The sequence below is a fragment of the Cydia pomonella genome, unplaced genomic scaffold, assembly GCF_033807575.1.
Source record: "Cydia pomonella isolate Wapato2018A unplaced genomic scaffold, ilCydPomo1 PGA_scaffold_169, whole genome shotgun sequence".
NCBI lineage: Eukaryota > Metazoa > Arthropoda > Insecta > Lepidoptera > Tortricidae > Cydia > Cydia pomonella.
Window position 1 is genome coordinate 71,433 of NW_026907811.1, and position 15,015 is coordinate 86,447.

Below are 15,015 nucleotides of genomic sequence, written 5' to 3' on the forward strand. Positions count from 1 at the left end.
CAAGTTAATTTTGTTTCTGGATAAAAGAAGGTATGATTTAAATGTGAAAATATTTTTCTAAAATTATACACTGTGCTCCATATGCATGCTGAATAAATTATTTTCTTTATTGAACAAACAGGTAAAGCGACTTAAAACTTCTCTTAAATAGATTCAGCAAGTATAAACTAGGATTTTCCACAGGCATATATTTGCAATAGCTGAGTGCATGAAATAAATCAGCCTAAATAATATATTTTGTTGATGATTAACAAACTGACAAGTTTTTAATCCTGCAACAAACATACGTAAGGATTATGTAGATGTTGCGAAAGAAAGGAGATATAATGGAGGTTCTTAAACGCCTTAAGATTGTTTAAAAAGCTTACCTTAGAAAATATTTAAGGTCTTTGGAAAATATTTATGGACGGTTTCCAGGACACAATTCGTGGTCTTATTGGATATATTTAGGCATACGTTTTATCTTCATTTAAGCCTTTAATAAAAATGAAAGTCATAGAGCCAGTACAAATGACCCCCAGTTTTGTTTCTCGAATTTTTTTGGTCAAGAAACCAGACGGCACACACCGTCCAATATTCAACCTAAAAAACCTAAATCAATTCGTATACATAGGCAAATTCAAGCTGATAAACATACAAAGAATTCCGAGTTTCATTCAGGCTTCAGATTGGATGGCCAAAATAGATTTATCAAACGCTTACTTCCACCTTCCGATAGCACATGCCCACAGGTGCTTTCTAAGGCTAATTTACAAGGAAACCTTATGGCAAATGACCTGCCTGCCATTCGGCCTCTCATCAGCGCCCAAAGTATTTGCCATGCTCAGCAATTGGATAGCCCAAATATTACGCGAACAAAACGTCAGAGTCATCGTTTACTTAGACGATTATCTTCTAGTGCCTCAAAACAGGGAGGAACTAGAATCCCATGTGAGCCTGGCCTTAAACCTATTAAAATCTCTCGGATGGCACATAAACATGGCAAAATCGATTCTAATACCACAAAGAAGCTTACAATTCTTGGGTGTAATGTGGAGCCCCCTCACAAATTTAAAGTGGTTAATCAGACAAATGCATTGCCCTTCGAAAGAAGCTAGACTATTTATTAACAAAAAAGATGGCAAACCTAAAACAAATGCAAAGTCTAGTAGGGACATTGAACTTCGCAAGTTTTTGCGTCAGGAACGGACGATTAAATCACCGAGCTCTACAGCGTTTTTGTCACCATCTCCTAAAAACCGATCATCACAACGAAGTCCGGATACCGTCCGAGGCCCAAAAAGAGCTCCTTTGGTGGTTGCAAAATCATATGAATGCATCCGTCATTCATCAATACCCGGTAACACATCACCTGACGACAGACGCATCTGGTCAAGGCTGGGGCGCTCAACTAAACAACCTATCGATACAAGGACTTTGGTCTCCCCAGGAAATATATCTGCATTCCAACGTAAAAGAGATGCTTGCTATATACAAGGTTCTTGTAATGCAAACAAATCTTTCCCAGACTACAGTGGCCATACAGTCGGACAATCGAACTGTATTAGCATATCTCAAGAATCAAGGTGGAACAAAATCCCGGCAACTTTCGGATCTGACAGCCAAACTTTACAAAATATTAATGGCAAGGGACATATTTCTGTCTTTACATCACCTGCCAGGCCTCTACAATGTAGAAGCAGATCACCTGTCACGTCAAAAGATAATGCCCGAGTGGCATTTACTCCCTCACTTCACTCAGATGTTTTTCAAGATGTTTGGAACCCCTGTGATCGATCTCTTTGCCTCTCACCTGGCTTACGTTGTTCCACTTTACGTCAGTCTCAATGTGAAAGACCAGAACGCAGAATTTCACGATGCGCTAAGTCAAACATGGACTTACACTCTTACATGGGTGTTCCCGCCCCCATTCTTGATACCACGGGTATTATGGCTCCTCTACATGATGGCCCAGCGAAGGCCAGTCCTAGGGACGCATTTATGCGTTAGAGGGAGCAAGTGATATTGCCATCTCACTTTACCGCATAGCTGCGTCCCTTGGACTGGCCTACGCTGGGCCATCGTGTAGAGGAGCCCTTAAATCATCTCAATCAAGCGATAGGTCGTTACCTCCTAGTGGTACCAAAGTGGGAAAAAGCTTTTTGGCGTCCGGACCTCAAACAACGGGCCATAGCGCCTCCGTTCACCATTCGAAATCTAAACCAAGTTCTGATCGACACAGCGACAGGTACTCCCCCGCCCAAAGTACAAAATATGACCATGGAGATATGGAAATGTGGGGGTGGGATTCGGCGTTAAGAAATTGGACCCCAGAACAAAAGAAGTTCCTAAAATCCAGCTGGCGCGAATCTACGATAAAGACATATAAGCCCGCTTGGCGACGTTGGTGCGAGTGGGCACAACATAACAGCGTTAATTTCAAAAACCCGAACAGCGCAGATCTAGCTAGATTTTTGACAGATATTTTTATGAAAAATAATTTCTCCTACAGTACTATTGCGTTACACAAATCCGTCGTTTCTACCTTATGTGACCCAGACAAAACAAAACTAAAAATCTTAATTCTCATCCACTAGTTCGTCATGTCATGAAGTCTGTTTCAATAAGAAAACCAAAACATGAAAAGGCACCAATTTGGGACATAGATACATTGTCAAATTGGTTATTGGTTAAACAATGTCACACTAGAAACTAGTCTTTACGAGTGCTCAAGAAGAACAGCTTGCCTTCTCCTTCTATGTTCGGGAAGAAGAGTTCACGATTTGACTCTACTTTCTATAGAAAAAGATAAATGTATTATAAAAGATGATTCAATAATTTTTTGGCCGGACTATGGGTCAAAAACAGATGGGCCCGACTACAGACAACAAGGATGGTGTTTGCTTCAAAATAAAGATTCTCAAGCCTTAGATCCAGTGTAGGTATTGGGTGAAACTATTGTTAGAATTTTCAAGTGAAAGAAGAAAAGAAAATATAAGAAAATTATTCATTAGCATTTGTGGGACACCTAAACCAGCTTCAAAAACTATGATTGGAAATTGGATAAAATCAGTCCTTAAAGAAGCTGAAATCAAAGCTACGCCGGGAAGCATAAGAGCAGCGGTTGCATCAAAAAACTGGATAGAAAACTGCCCCCTCGACGAGATCCTGCAAAGAGGAAATTGGCGGTCCCACAACACTTTCATGAATCACTATCAAAAGGTAGTTAAAGGAAGTAATTATAACACATCAAGTACTGTGACTAGATTGTTTAATGTGATCAATTAGAATAAAAATGTGTATTCTTATGGTGTATACATACATATTTTCCTTTAATGATTTGGAAAGAAAAATAAACAATATATTGTGTTAAATAATTTCTTTTATTTATGAAAAATACCAGTATATCCTAATTGCTTCTTATATCTAATTACAGGATAAAATCTACTAAAAAGTATATTATCACTTTCATTGCCAAGAACTCCCTAAGTGTTTGGCATTAAAGGTGACTAATATATCACTTCACTTCCTGAAATCACATTGGCATCTTATCACACCAGGCGATAACAAACAGGTCTCATTATAATGTAAGGTTTTGAATAACGGTACAGGATTTAATGACAGCGTTTTACCTAACAATAAAACGCTTATTAAATACTTACCTTATTCAAAACCTTACATACAAGCTCTGCCTGGTTATAGTTTTATTTTTCATAAAACTTCATAGCTTATGAGACACAATGAGGGAACTAGATTTCAAACTAGTTTTATAAAGACTTGAAAGTAGCTGCCTGGTGTTGCCAGTAGATAAAAAGTTGACGTTTTAAGGGAAATAATAATAGGGATGACCGCCTCCGGCACGAAAAACGAGCGCTGCTCTCATTATAATGTAAGGTTTTGAATAAGGTAAGGTAAGTATTTAATAAGCGTTTTATTGTTAGGTAAAACGCTGTCATTATCAATCGCTGGTACCTAGTAACAAATAGTCTATAGCGGTGTCCCTCTCGCACACTAGATAACGGCAGCCACGGACAGAAACGATTTAGCTAGCTCCTTCCTTTCCTTCGGATCTCAAGATTTGTTCCTGAACTAAAAGAGCGAACTAGTTCCTTTGACCGATTGACCGAGATCGGAGCGCTCTTTTTAAAGACCAGCGGGCACAACTCTAGGCCACGTCAAAACTTATAACATTTTGTTCTTGTTGGAGATGGGCGGTGTTTGCCCATAGAAATAGGATAGTATAGAACGACTGTCAAACTTCAAAAGTGTGACCAAAAATGAAATGCTAGTGTGTGCGTAAATTGTCTATGTTCGAACAAAAATAGTGATGTCATGTTACAACATATTAATAATCTATTGATGTTTAACTGCTTTATCGACTACTTTTTCAAATGTGTTTGTTTTTATAAAAAATGTAATAGGTATGAGTATTATTACTAATATTAGACCTTATTAGCGCCTTTAGTACCTTTAATTTTCTTTTACAGCGGACGCATAGTAAATAACAATACTGATAGTGATAACCGAGGCTACAGTTACAGTCGTTACAGTCAGCATCAAAATGGTCAAATATATAGGTACACATGTGTCACAATGGTCAAATATATTGTTACTTATTTTACAGTACATATGGAGCTACTTTACCGCACTAGTGCGATAATTAGCACATTACGTAACTATATCGAACATTTTAAGGGCCATATATATTGTAATACATTTGCGAATAGTTCATTCGAAACTCGTGTCGACTTAAAATCGTATCGCCACTCATTGCGATTTTTTATTTTTCTCACCTGGTTTGGTGTTCTGGGACGTTTACTTACTTACTACTTACTCCGTTGGCTCAGCGACCCAAAATGAGACTTGGCCTCCGACACAAGACAGCGCCACTTTTCTCGGTCCTGTGCGACCTCTCGCCAATTGTCGACTCGAAGCTCGCGCAGATCCGCCTCCACCATGTCGCTCCAGCGATACCTAGGGCGTCCGATAGGACGTCCTCCTGCTAGGCGACCCAGGTACGCTCTTTTTACGTTTTTTCGTTTTTACTTGACTAAATTACTAACGTAGTCCGATCAAGCATTATGGAACGCGGCGCTGTCGGTAAAGCAGGTGACTCGCGTTGATAAAGCAGGTTTCTGTCGTATGCGGGTGTGAGTGGTTTAACATGTGCAATGTCGTTAACACAAACACATGCTAAGTGTTAACAGTAGGCGCAAATAGTTGACTTACCAAAGGAAATTTGAATTTCACGCCTTTTCCGCCTGACAAGTTGGGTTGGGTGTGTATACGCTGTCTTGTGTTTCCTTGTGTTGGCGGCAAAGTCGTGGAAAAGTGGTTAAAATGTAAGTAATGTGTTGGAAAGTGAAGTTTAAATTTATCGCTGAACATGTGCACCTTCAAAAAAGGTATTATAACAATCGTTATTATTTTAAGTCGGTTATAAAGGTTAATATCTTAATGATGTCTTGTGAACAACTAATTCCATACCTACTAATATACCGACAAGTTATCGATACAGTCATATGAACATTTTGTCAAGCCCTAGCGTAAAGTAACAGTTTAGGTTTTTACACAAAATATTCTAAATTATTGACTAATATCATGAAATATTAACACACAATTGAAGAAAAACTTATAATGAACTATATAAATTGGCTTTTTACACTTTTTATGCTGTTAATTTGATAAAATATCGTTACGAAAATTTCGCTACGATTATCATAATTACCTGTGAAATGAGTATTTCCCTGGGTTTATTGGCCCTGAAACACAACAATCCGGCACACAACATGACACCATCTTCACTAAATTACTTAATATTTATTTTTGATTTTGATTCTCGTATATTTTTAACGTTAAAAAATACGGCAATATGATTTTGGCCGCCTCGGCCGCCTTCGAATTCAAAAAATGGTTACGTTTTCTCATATGTAGTCTGCCTCTTTCACACTCGTGACTTGTTCATATACGTGATGGCTTCCCTTTCGCACACTTCATCTGTCTGTCAAGCGAAGCGTATGACAAGTCTCTGTGTTTGCCCGTTGTTGGGGTTGGTGATACAGAACTGGAGGTCTATGATGGGACTAAATACATTAAATCAAATGTTAGTGACGTACTGTATGTGCCGGACATTAAATGGAATTTGTTTTCGGTGAAGAAAATTGTTGACAATGGTTATGTTGTGACTTTACGGATACCGAATGTATTATTACAAAAGACGACAACGTATGTGGTTTGGGAACTCGTGCGGGAAATAACTATCTGCTAAACGTTAATATGTTCCCTGGATGTGTGGCATGAAAGATTTTATCACCAAAATAAAAGATATGTCAAAGACATGCTAAACAAAAGCAACATAAAGTTTGTGGACAGTGAGAAGAAGTGCGAGAACTGTGTGCTGAACAAAATAACTAGAATGCCCTTTGTAACAAACTCAAATACAGCCAGTGAAGTTCTTGGAGTGGTTCATGCTGATGTTGCGGGCCCTATGGAGATTGCATCTGTGGGAGGAGCGAGATATTTCCTTCTTCTCAAAGATGATTTGTCAAATTACAGGGTAGTGTATTTTCTAAAGCACAAATCAGAGGTACCAGAAAAAAACAAACATTATATTCTTACCTCCGAGAGATACACCTGCAAGAAATTGAAAATTTTGAAATCTGACAATGGGACAGAGTTCGTAAATCGAGGAACTTAAGGACATACTGGGAGCCAAGGGCATCATACATCAAACCACAATCCCATACACATCCGAACAGAACTCTAGGGCAGAACGCAAGATGAGGACGCTGGTGGAGGCTGCACGTTCCATGATAAATGGCTTCGGGAAGGAAGGCTTCTGTCCAGCCATTAATATGGCAGTCTATGTCATTAACCGAACTGGCAAGAATCACGTTGAAGGAAAAATGCCTTATGAGGTGTGGGAAGGAAAAGAGTTTGATTTGAGTAATTTAAAGATGATATTTGGCAGTGAGGTGGCGGTCCATATCCCTAAACAGAAGAGGTTGAAATGGGACCCTTAAGGAAAGAAAGGCATATTTGTAGGCTATGAAAGCTCAAAAGGGTACAGGATTTAATATCCGGAAGAAAGGTTTGTTGACATAAGAAGAGATGTGGTTGTACTGTCAAATAAAGGCTCCTGTGTTCCCGCCCATGATAAAGAAAAGGAAGAGGTGGTGATTCTTTTGGATTCTCACCCTGCCAGAGAGGTTAGGTCTAAATCACAAGAGACACAATATGATCCAGAGGTCCAAAATTCAAGTAAAGAGGATGATGAATTGCAACCAGATGAATACCAGAGTGCAGATGAGGTGGCCATGTCTGAAGCATAAGGTGAAGGTAATGGCTTTACAGATGAGGTGATAATGCCAGAACCTCAAGATGAGGGAGGTCACTTAGTGCTAGAACAAATACCAGTAGACAAGGCACAGGAAGGTCAATACTCCAGATCTGGTAGGCAAGTCAAAAGGCCACAGAGATTTGATGACATGGTATTACCAATTGGACAAGAAAGTGATCCAAAAACTTATGGTGAAGCTATGAGATCAAAAGACAAGGACAAGTGAGAAGGAGCAATCAAAGCGGAGCTTGCACAAATGAAAGAGTATAACACTTAGACTGAGGTCCAAACAATACCAGACTCTGCAAGCGCAGTGAGATCAAAATGGGTATTCAAGAAGAAAGGTGAAGATGTTTTTAAAGCAAGTTTAGTAGCGAGAGGTTTTGAGCAAGATTGTGATGATTACTATAATGTGTATGCCCCTGTTGCTAAAACTTAATACTTTTCGTATATTTGTTGCAGTAGCTACAAAAATGAATCTGGAAATTAATCAGATGGATGTTTGTGGAGCGTTTCTGAATGCTAACTTGGATGAGGAACTGTATTTGAGATTGTTTGAAGGTTGTAGTGCTAAGTTTGTTAAACTTAATAAATCTTTGTATGGGCTCAAAGGAGCACTCAGATATTGGAATGAAACATTTAATAATTTAATAAGTCCAAGGGTTTTGTACAGTCAGAAAAGGACTGTTGTTTGTTCTCAAAGTGAAACGAAAGGTCACCGAGGGGGGGGGGAGCTCAACGAGGGGGGTGGGGTTAGGGTCGGCAACGCACATGTAACTCCTCTGGAGTTGCAGTTGTACATAGGCTACGGAGACTGCTTACCATCAGGCAGGCCGTATGCTTGTTTGCCACCGACGTAGTATAAAGGTCCAAAACATGGTTGTTATTGTATGTAGATGACATACTCTTTTTTAGTAGCTGTCCAAATGAGACTGTAAGTCTGAGAGACATGTTAAGCAAATCCTTTAAAATGAAGGATATGGGTAAGATAAAGAAATACTTAGGTTTTTAAGTAAACCACAATTTAGAGAAACAGTGTACCTTTTTATCTCAGAAAGAATATTTACATAAGTTGTTAGTTAACTATGGCATGAATGACTGTAAACCTTTATCTTTGCCTATAGACAAAAACTTTGACTTTAGTGTACTCGACAGAGAGTCTCCAGAGAGTGTAAGCTTGGAAAGAAGGTGCAGAACCCTGGTTGGAAGCTTAGCTTATTTAGCTGCTGGTACAAGACCTGACATTACTATACTGAGCTATACTGAGCAGATACCAGAGTTGTGCGTCTATGCTGTTGTACCGACTGTTGTGTAATATTCGAAGGTACCATTCAGGTACTAGAGATTACTGTTTGAAGTATGAATGTAGTGAAAGTGTAGTGGGCTATGTTGACAGCAACTGGGGAGGAAGTGATGATCGAAGGTCAACTACAGGTTGTTGCTTCAAGTTGTGGGGTTGCACAGTTATTTGGTTCATAAGGAAACAACAATCTGTGAGTCTGACTTCAACCGAAGCTGAATTTTGTGCTTTGAGTCATGCAACAAGTGAGGCATGCTGCCTCAAAGATATTTCAGCTTTCTTTGGTTTTCATGTAGGACCTATTGTATTGTATGAAGACAATCAATCAGCAATTAAGATGGCTGAGATGACAAGGTGTCTTATTAGAGTTAAGCATCTTGATATCAAACAAAGCTTTGTTAATGAAAAGATAAATAAAGGTATTATTGTGTTAAAATACATTAACACTAGTGAGCAAGTAGCGGACATTTTTACAAAAGCTCTGGGTGGAATAGCTTTTAAGAAGTTGAAACATTTATTGTTTAGTCAAGGTGTTTAATTTAATAGTGCCATGTTAACGATTGTTTAGTTGTTGCTGTGTAATTGTTTAAAGACAATGTTGTTTGATTAGAGGTATTTTTCTTTAACTGTCTATTGTTGAGTGTCATAGACTTATAACTGTTTATTTTACACATGTAAAATATTTTATTGAGGGGTGGTGTTGTGGAGCAACAAAGTATTTTACTATCAAGTCTAGTATTGTCTATGACTACAGGCCACAGGTATTTAGTCAAAATATATGTCTTTGTTCGTTTCACTGCCGTCACATGGGCGTAAGGTGAAAAGTTTATTCACTCTTCATTATTTTTTATTATACAATACTTGACAATACTAATACTATTGACATTAAATCCTGAGAATTTTGTTTATCTAAACAAACACAAGGCATGAGGGTTCAAAAAAACGACGAAGTGCTTCGAGAAAAGGTAGATATTGCCCTTGCTCTTCCCTTTGCTCATCTTGGCGGGGGCACTACTGTGCCCCCAGAGATGACGTACTACATACATACCTACACATAGAGGTTAACAGAGGTTAACCTGTTGTGTCCACAGCCTGTTTTTGGTCCCAGAGCCAGTCAAGAAAAACAAGCTCTTATCGCCAAAGAGCAATATTTTGTTTTTTTATTTCAACTAAGTTAAAAATAGCTCACAACAATGAGAGCAGGCACTACATTTTGTGAAAATACATTATTAATAATCTATTCTTTTGTTTCAGATTAATTCCAAGGGAATCAGGAAATGTTAGCTTCAGATAAAAAAAAATTGGCTAGCTGAAAAAAACTATAATGAATAAAAAGAAGAACATCAGAATTGTCTTGAAGGCTAACTATAACTTACTTTACTTTGAAATCTCAACATTGTTGATCCTTCTGTCATGAAGACACAATGCTTCCGCTGCCTGCTTATACTACACTAGAGTAATCTACTCTAATACTATTAAGCGTCAACTCTCTGCAAGTATATTCAGATGCCTTCAGCTAGATCTGGTTAGTGAAGTGGATAGTGACTGGGAAGAGGAACCAAACCAATGAGATCAACAGACGCGTACGACTAGCCTGGGCAGCCTATTCGAATCTATGAGTTTGCCTTCAAAATGAAATTTAAGGCCTAACAAAAAGCCCGCATATTTGACCAATGTATCCTGCCAGTTCTCACTTACGGAGCTGAAACCTGGGTCTTCACCAAGGACATATTACTTAAGTTAAGCGTTGTCCAACAGGTGCTAGAGAGAAAACTAGTTGGGATCACATTGAGAGACCGTAAAACGAATGAGTGGCTGAGACAGCAGAGCAAGGTCACCGACGTTGTAAAACGCGTAGCCAGATTGAAGTGGGAATGGACTGGTCATATAGCATGAAAAACCGATTCGTGGAGCAAACGTCTACTGGAGTGGTGACCATGAGGGGAGGAACGTCCTCAAAGTAGACCCCAGATGCGTTGGGACGACGACATTCCTAAGGAATGCGGGGAAGAAGTGGCTCCAGGTCACACAGAACCGTGACCAGTGGCATAAAATGAAGGAGGCCTACACCTGAAGGGTAGACAAGGGCTAAAGAAGAAGAGAAGAAGAAAATGTGATTAATGTCAAAGAAGATATTCAAAAATGTAAATTTAGCAATATTTAGAATGTCAGGTTTTGAGTAAACCTTTGCATTATTATTATTTATTAAGCCTTTTTCTCCTTCAATTACAAAATATTTTCATTCTTGTTTGATTGAATATGTAGTTATGTGTATCTCAGTAAGTTAAGGCCCCTGTCCGGGTATAGGCCTCCTCCAGTGATCTCCAGATTTTCCGGTCTCCTGCTTTGTTTTGCCAGTCTTTTCCTGCTGTTTTTACTATGTCGTCAACCCTCCGGTCCCGGGGGCATCCTTAATTTCTGTAGTTAACTGGGCCAACCCATGTAGTAACCTTTTTAGTCCATCTATCCTTTGGTGCTTAAGAGTGCAGCAGCAGGTTGCTGGACTACAATAGCAAGGGATAGGGATAAATGGAAAGAGTTAGGGGAGGCCTTTGCCTACAAAAGGCATACAGATGGAAATTAGATATATATATATATATAAATACTTGTCTGAAATAAAGGCTATTTCATCATCCATTGGTGCACGTGCCACATGGCCCGCCCACATCCACTTCAGGTGTAAGGAGTAGACAGCATCTATTATATTTGTTTGTTTTCGAATGTCTACATTTTTTCCTTTCCCTTAGTATGATATTAAGTATGCTCCTTTCTATTGACCGTTGGCATGTTTGTATTTTACTTTTTATTCTGCGGTCAAATGTCCAAGTTTGTGAGGCATAAGTTAAGCTGGGTAATATACATGAGTCTATAACTTTTTTCTTTAGTTTGACTGGCAGTTTGGATTTTTGTATCTCTTTGTATCCCCAGATTTTTTTCCAAGTTATGTTTATTCTTCTTTCTACTTCATCTAAATGCCTTGAGGGTTTAAAAGATATTTGTTTTCCTAGGTATATATAACTGTCTACGTATTCCAGTGGCGCATCTTTGACCAATATAGATACCGGAATATAGATATGTTTTCCAGTTGTGAAGGTGTTTTTGAATATAATATTATATCGTCCGTAAATCTAAGGTTTGATAAGTACTGGCCCTTAATGTATAAGTAGTCCTTTTTCTTTTCCTGTAGCACTGATATGAAAATCTTTGGGGAGAGTGGGTCTCCCTGCTTCACACCTCTTTTATATTGATAATGGGCCCTAATAGATCCAATTTTACACGGCTCCTACTTTTTCTATAGACTTCTTTAATTTTATTTATGTACGTACTTGCAACTCCTTGATGTTTCAGTGCTTGCCAAATGCTCTCATGTGTTATAGAGTCAAATGCCTTGGCGTAATCAATATAGGCTAGATAGAGTGGGTTGTTAAATTCCTGGTATTTTTCTATTACCTGGTCTAAAGTATAAATATGATCAGTGGTAGAATACCCTGGCCTGAAACCTGCTTGCTCGCTTGGTTGGTGTTTTTCTATATGTGGCTCTATTCTTTTTTCAAGGCTAATTGGCTTGTAGTTATTAATGTCAGCTGGGTCGCCCTTCTTATACTGTAGAATAATCCGTGATTCTGCCCAGTGTTGAGGTATTATCTGTGTTTCAAGTATTTTATTAAACTGTACAGTAAGGGGACCAATCAGAGCAGGAGTTCCAATTTTTAAGGGCTTCGTTTGGTATATTATCAGCTCCTGGACTCTTTTCGTTCTTTAATCGCTTTATATTTTTCAGTATTTCTTGAGTGTCAAATGGTGGAACGGTAATTTGGGCTGTTTGTACATTGGTGCATTTCTCTTGGTCCTGGTCTATATTCTCACTTTGTTTGTTAGTTGAGTTATCACTACTATAAAGTTTTTTATAGAAATCTGTTGCTACTTCCACTAGCTCTTCCCATGTTTGAAGTTTTTTAGTTGCTTTCTGTGTTTTAAGAGTTGGTATCCATTTTTTCTCTGAGTTCAGCTGTTTATATGCTCTGTTTTGGCTTCCAGATTCAACTAAATTGTGCTCTATTATTTGAAGTCTGTAATTTTCAGTCTTTTTTTAACATTTTGTTTAACTTTTTTAACATGCCGTAGCTCAGGAACTACAATGGAATGAATGAAGCGATTGGTGTATGCGAAATTAAAACGTGTGCATTGTAGGTCGATTGCGTCTTTCAAAATGGAGTAAATCATTTCTATATAGTTTTTGACGAATTATACTATAAAGATGATGGCAGTGGTCTTATGCGGGAGGACGGGCAGAGTCAGTTAGAATAGTTTGTATTCAAACGGCGTGTGTAGGTCTAAAATTATTTGATTACAAAATACATAGTCTATAGTCAAATTAACCAAATGTACTGTAATCGGTTTGTTGAAGTCCGAGATGCGAAATTAACAGTTTTTTTTTAAGAAAATGATTTTTTTTACCTAGAAGGTTTGCTTACTGACCAGAATAATTTGAGAAAGAGATCATTCAGCGTAAATAATATCTAATAAATATTAACAATACATTTATTAGCTTTCTAAAAATATACATTTTATTACCATACAACTATTAATATATATGTCAATGCCAATTTTGTTTAGTATTTTATGCAACAGTTGTATAAGAAGGGTCAAAAAAGGCGAGTGGCGTGAGTTACAATGTGAGCCGGAGCCGAAGGCGTAGGCGAACATTGTAAAGGAATACGCCACGAGAATTTTTTGACCTACTTATACAACGTTGCATACAATATTTTTCCTACGAGTCAACAAAAATAAATCTTAATTTAGGTAAACAAATTACAGCAAAAGTATATAGCCAAGATGCGCGAGCATACCTTGTTACGCGCCCAGCCCGCCCCGGGCCGCGGCCGGCCGGTCGGCGACACCTCGTAACTCATGAGGCCCTGGTACTTGCTACTTGCTAAATTAATTTTTTGGACATTTTTTTCTCAATTTTGGCCACCGTAGCCTACGGAGACTAACAAGCAACGCTAAGCGGTCTTCGTAGTCTATGGGTGTTGCTATATTACGGGTGTCACATGCGTGTTTCTGACTTATGAAGTAATTATTTTTACTATGCAACCAAATGAATATTTTGTAAGTTGGCATCAATGCACTTAGTTTAAAACTGTATTCGTTTTGGTTTTGTTAGGTTGGTAGCCATTAATCGCAGTAACATTATAGCTTATAAAAGCACAAGAGCTTTTATGAGGAATAGACAATATAGACTTTTCTTGAAATCTTTTATGTATGTTCTTATATTCGTGTTAATGAATGCATAAATGACAGATAACAGTAGAGGAGTAGGAAAAAGTATAAACGGCGCAGCGTCGGTAAACCAGCAGCATACTATTATTATTTGAAAGTACATTTATTTATAATGTTCCTAAATGAGAGGCTATCGTTTGTATTATCTCATATCATCTAATATCGATAAACATTGTGGTTTAATAATTCATCTTAGTTTAGTAAGTTATGTTTCCACAAATAGTCAAGTTCTAAGTTCATAACTTCGTTAAGTTCGTAGCTTCATGATTGCAAGACGACTGCACATGAAGTAGTGTGTAGTAATATCTGTCTCATTATTTGACTCACATCTACATATTAAACATTTTCGAACCCACTTCGTAGTTAATAACTTAAAATCACCTTCAAGATGTGGGCTGGGGCTTGTGGCGTTTTAAAGTGAGATTAATCGCTGCACGCTCTCGCCTATAGATTATGAATTTCTTGGTATTAAATTGAACTAAGGGAGTGCGTTACATTAAAAAAAGACAGACTACAAATATAAAAAGCTATAATATATGTCATCTCTACAATTCACATACAATAAAAAAATCACATTAAGCTTTTTATAAGACCTAGTAAGAATTACTAGGTTTTAATATGGACCACATTGGATCTATACTTTGTCCATATAATTAAAGGGAATCCACTCCTCCTATATAACGTGGTAACCGTTAATAAATGAAATAGTTTAAATTTAAACATAAAATCATTCATTTCGTATTGAAAAGAGTATTTATTACTGCCCCAGTAAAATATTGAACAAAATTAAAAAAAAAAAAAAAAACATTTTGAATCCACATGGCACTCCACCATTCAGAATTAATACAACGGGTCTTAAGATAAGAATCACCACAGAAATGGATCAAACTATACCTAAGCATTACTCGTCATCGAAATTATGTTGGTTGAAACAACTATCCTAAGTGACAGACACCTACTATACACTTTGCGATTATGCTTTGCGCAACTGCACCTCGCTGTTCGGCAGTCTGTTTTTCATTTACAAGATATTAAGTCTAAATGTTTAGCAGTTATAGGGGGTTTCAAACTAGTCACAGGGATAAGGGTATTATTATCACTTAATTTCCAGCCA

General features: G+C 37.9%; 1 long non-coding RNA gene across 1 annotated transcript; it reads left to right on the forward strand.

Moving 5' to 3' along the window:
* The first annotated feature begins 4,277 nt into the window (after positions 1 to 4,277).
* LOC133533488 (uncharacterized) lies at positions 4,278 to 14,675 on the forward strand. Its single transcript, XR_009801877.1, has 2 exons — positions 4,278 to 7,662; positions 9,873 to 14,675. It is a non-coding gene; the product is annotated as an uncharacterized LOC133533488 (long non-coding RNA).
* Positions 14,676 to 15,015: the final 340 nt, after the last annotated feature.